Source organism: Eumetopias jubatus, unplaced genomic scaffold (assembly GCF_037043125.1).
Source record: "Eumetopias jubatus isolate StellerSeaLion01/CBP00866 unplaced genomic scaffold, mEumJub1_p1.0 scaffold_5, whole genome shotgun sequence".
NCBI classification, from domain to species: Eukaryota; Metazoa; Chordata; class Mammalia; order Carnivora; family Otariidae; genus Eumetopias; species Eumetopias jubatus.
Window position 1 is genome coordinate 31,223,079 of NW_028274811.1, and position 4,347 is coordinate 31,227,425.

Sequence of the window (4,347 nt, forward strand, 5' to 3'; positions counted from 1 at the left end):
AAGCCCAAAGCTCAGAATAGATTTGCAACCATTAACCAAGACCTGCCAGGGCTGGATTAACTCCCACAGTAGGGGCAGTGCCCTGAGATTCAGAGTTAAGAATGTGAGTCCTTTGAGAAATTATTTAATGTGGAGTTGAAGGATTCGGTGGAGTGAGAAATGCAGGCAGTGGCAAAGGAATAAAACCTGTTCACCTTTGCAGGGCAGAGCTAAGCAGCATCCAAATCCCTTTCCTATTTTTTTCCCCCCGTGCTAAAGACAGGAGCAAAGACAGGATCCTGCTGCCACCTTGTGGCATACTGGGCAGTTTAGAAAGAAGGGTTTACTTAATCTGGGTCCCCCAGTCTAAATGCCCCTCAGGAGACCACAGCCTCCTCCTCCCTTACAATTACAGAGTCTGATAACTCATGGAAACACTTTCAACCCTATTATCTCATTTCATTCTCCCAAAAACTATGTGGAACAGCGGGAAGAAGTTAAAGCTCCATTTTAAGAAAGAAGAAACTACATCACTTGCCTAAAGTCACACAGTTACTAACAGGTAAAATTTGCACCCACACCTCCTGACTCTGAATCAGGCGATTTGTTGACTCCATTGTGCAGGGTGGGGATGAAACAGGTTTAGGTATGCTCTCTCTAGGACTAGGAATTTGAGAGAGGGAGGTTTATGAAGAGGAAAGCTCAATTGGCCAAAGACCGTAATTAGGCTGCATGTCTATAGAAAAAGGCATCCAAATAAGCCTGGATTCCTGCCTTCCTTCCTAGTAGCACATTCTTGGCTAACATCTCTGGGCCTCTCCAGCTGCTCCACCTTCCTCGGCTCCCCAGCCCAGACCAGCCATGGCGGCTCAAGACTTATTTATAGCTAAAAGCTGAACACCAAGTGGATCCCAGTCAAGGGAGTCACAACACCCAGAAATCCACAAGAACTACTGGGAGTGCTGTTCTGTTCCTGCATTAGAGCTCATAATATTGGTGGCTCAGTTCAAATTTTCTTGTGTTTCAGAGGGAAGCCCAGTTGGCTTGTCCCATAATGGTGTCATGCTCACTGAAACCTGAAGGGCAAAGTTGGGGTTGTAGGATTCATCAACTGGCATATAGGTATGGCCTCAAATTAATCTGAGACTTTCCAGTTTCTCCAAGGCAACCATAACTTCTCTGATATAGAATTGCAAAGCCCAGTGCCTGAACTTCCCACTACCATAGATATTCCTTTAGTTTCACTCATTTATTCATTCACTAAGTGAATAGAGCACATTCACTAAATGAAAAGGACACTGTGACAAACCCTTTAAGACTTTGTTGCCTAGTGGTGAAAAGAGGGAAATAAGGAAAGAAAATCATTATAACTGCATGTGAGATGTAAATATTAAGTGTCTGAGGGGCGCCTGGGTGGCTCAGTCAGTTAATTGTCTGACTCTTGGTTTCAGCTCAGGTCATGATCTCATGGGTCCTGGGATCAAGCCTGGTGTCCCACTCTGCACTCACTGGGGAGTCTGCTTAAAGATTATCTCCATCTGCCTCTCCCCCACCTCCCTAACAGATGAATCTTTTTAAAAAAAAAGGGGGGGGTTGTGAGAGTCAAGTGATATAAATGTATGCAAAGCACCTGGCTTTGTGCCCAACACATGGTAAAGACTTAATAAACAGCCACTGATATTCTTCATTATCTCTATGCCGTTGATCATGTTTCCTTTGCCAGACATTCCCTTCACCTTCTCAAACTGTTTTACCCCTATTTCTCCTTTAGAGCCATCACAAGTCTCTTCACTTGAGTGCCTCAGGTTATGCTAGCTGTCTCCCCGTGAGTGCTCAGAACTTTTGTTCACATCTCCTTTACTGTATTCATGTGATATCAATATGTATTTGTTTGTAAGTCTGTCTTTCAGGTCTGAGAGACTCCAGAGGACAGAAGCTAGGTCTTACTCATTCTGCCCTAGCACCTAACAATAGTATATGACTCAGTATATGAAATTATTATTAAATAAAAAATTGTATGAGCTAAACCTTAAATCAATAAATAGCAATTAAAGTATATCTTTGGATGGCTTTCTGAATGTGAATACTAACTTATTAATGTTGTACATGAAATTACCGGAACCCATGAGGATTGATTATCAAGGATTAACCTCTAATATGAACTGACTGGACATAAGCGGGTCAAAATTTTATTACGGGAGGTTGGGGTGGATGTGTGGATAAATGAAAGGATCCTGGAACCCAGGTGACAGCTCAGGAAACGGGTGCAGGACTTCCTTGGGTAGCCAGGGACATTTTGGGAGCATTCAGTGGGGAAGTGAAAGGAATCACTTTAAGAGTAGATAAGAGAGACGGGGCACCTGGACGGCTCAGTCAGTTAAGTGTCTGCCTTCGGTTCAGGTCATGATCCCAGGGTTCTGGGATTGCGCCCCTCATCGGGCTCCCTGCACAGTGGAGAGCCTGCTTCTCCCTCTCCTTCTGCTGCTCCCCTTGCTTGTTCTTTCTCTCTCTCTCTGTCAAATAAATAAATTTTTTTAAAAGAGTATATAAGAGAGGTCCTCCGCTCCTCCCCATTCAAAGATAGCTACATCTTCTGGTGTAGAGCCAACCACATCTCTAAGGCACAATGGTGGAGGCTGGAGTAAGGGGATTTAACTGTATTGGGCACCTGGTCACCAGGGCTAGTTTTAATTCTGGCAAAGTCGGTACTGTCACCATCAATGACCTGTTCATTGTCACCAACTACATGGTCCACATGTTCCAGTATGATTCCACCCACAGCAAATTCAATGGCACAGTCAAGGCTGAGAACAGGAAACTTGTCATCAATGGGAAGCCCATTTCCATCTTCCAGAATCAAGATCCCACCAACATCAAATGGGATGATGCTGGTTCTGAGTATGTTGTGGAGTCCACTGGGGTCTTCACCATCATGGAGAAGGCTGGGCTCACTTGAAGGGTGTGGCTAAGAGCGTTATCATCTCTGCCCCTTCTGCTGATGCCCCCATGTCAGTGAAGGGCATGAACCATGAAAAGTTTGACAACTCTCTCAAGATGATAAGCAATGCCTCCTGCACCACCTACTTCTTGGCCCCCTCTGGCTCCCCATCTATGACAACTCTGGCATCATGGAGGAACTCATGACCACAGTCCAAGCTATCAATGTCACCCAGAAGACCGGGGATGATCCCTCTGGGAAGCTGTGGTATGATGTCTGAAGGGCTACCCGGAACATCATTCCTGCTTCTACTGGTGCTGCCAAGGCTGGGGCAAAGGTCATCTCTCAACTGAATGAGAAGCTCACTGGCATGGCATTCAGTGGCCCACCCTCACCCAGTCAGTAGTGGATCTGACCTGCCACCTGGATGAAGCTGCCAAATATGATGATATCAAGACGGTGGTGAAGCAAGGATTGAAGGGTCCCCTCAAGGGCATCCTGGGCTACACTGATGACCAGGTTGTCTCCTGCAACTTTAACAGTGACACCCACTCTTCCACCTTTGATGCTGGAGCTGGCATTACTCTCAATGACTACTATGTCAAGCTCATTTCCTGGTATGACAATGAATTTGACTACAGCACTTAGGCGGTGGACCTTATGGTCCACATGGTCTCCAAGGAGTAAGAGCCCCCAGACCACCAGCCTCAGCGAGAACAAGAGGAAGAGAGAGGACCTCAGCTGCTGTAGAGTTCTTGCCCCAATTTATCCCCTAACACACTGAGAACCTCCCAACCTCTACCCAATTTCCATCCCAGACACCCTGAAGAAGGGGAGTGGCTTGAGGAGCCCTAACTTGTCATGTACCATCAATAAAATATACTGCACCCAGACCAAAAAAAAAAAAAAAGAGAGTGGGTGAGAGAGATTGAAGGATGGAAAAAAAGAGGAAGATAAAAGAGAAATATCACAATTTTTCCATCAAGGTCCTAAAAGGAAGACAATACAACCTCTCATGTAGAAGGTCATCATGTACTCTAGAAGAGTCAATCTAGATTAGAGCTTTCTGCCTGCTGGTGATGAAACCATTCTTTATCTGCTGAGAAGCAATTTTATCTTTCATCACAACAGAAAAAAAAGTCTCCAAATCCTTTTAAGGTACCTTTATTCCTTCAAATATTTTTCTGGTCTCACTGACCTTCTCCAGCTCCAATTACATGATATTGTCCCACAGCTTACCACTAATGCTCTATTCATTGTTTTGCTTTGCCTTTTTTCAGTCTTTTTTTTTCTGTGCTTTATTTTGGATAGCTTCCATCGTTATGCCTTCAAGTATCTAATCTGTTTTTCTACTGTGTCTATTAATCCCATCCAACATACTTCTCATCTCAAATATTTTTATTTCCTAAATTTGGGTCTTTGTTTTATAG

At 44.5% G+C, this 4,347-nt stretch overlaps 1 pseudogene; it reads left to right on the forward strand.

Moving 5' to 3' along the window:
• Positions 1-2,605: 2,605 nt before the first annotated feature.
• LOC114209624 (glyceraldehyde-3-phosphate dehydrogenase pseudogene) lies at positions 2,606-3,604 on the forward strand (annotated as a pseudogene).
• The last annotated feature ends 743 nt before the right edge of the window (positions 3,605-4,347 follow it).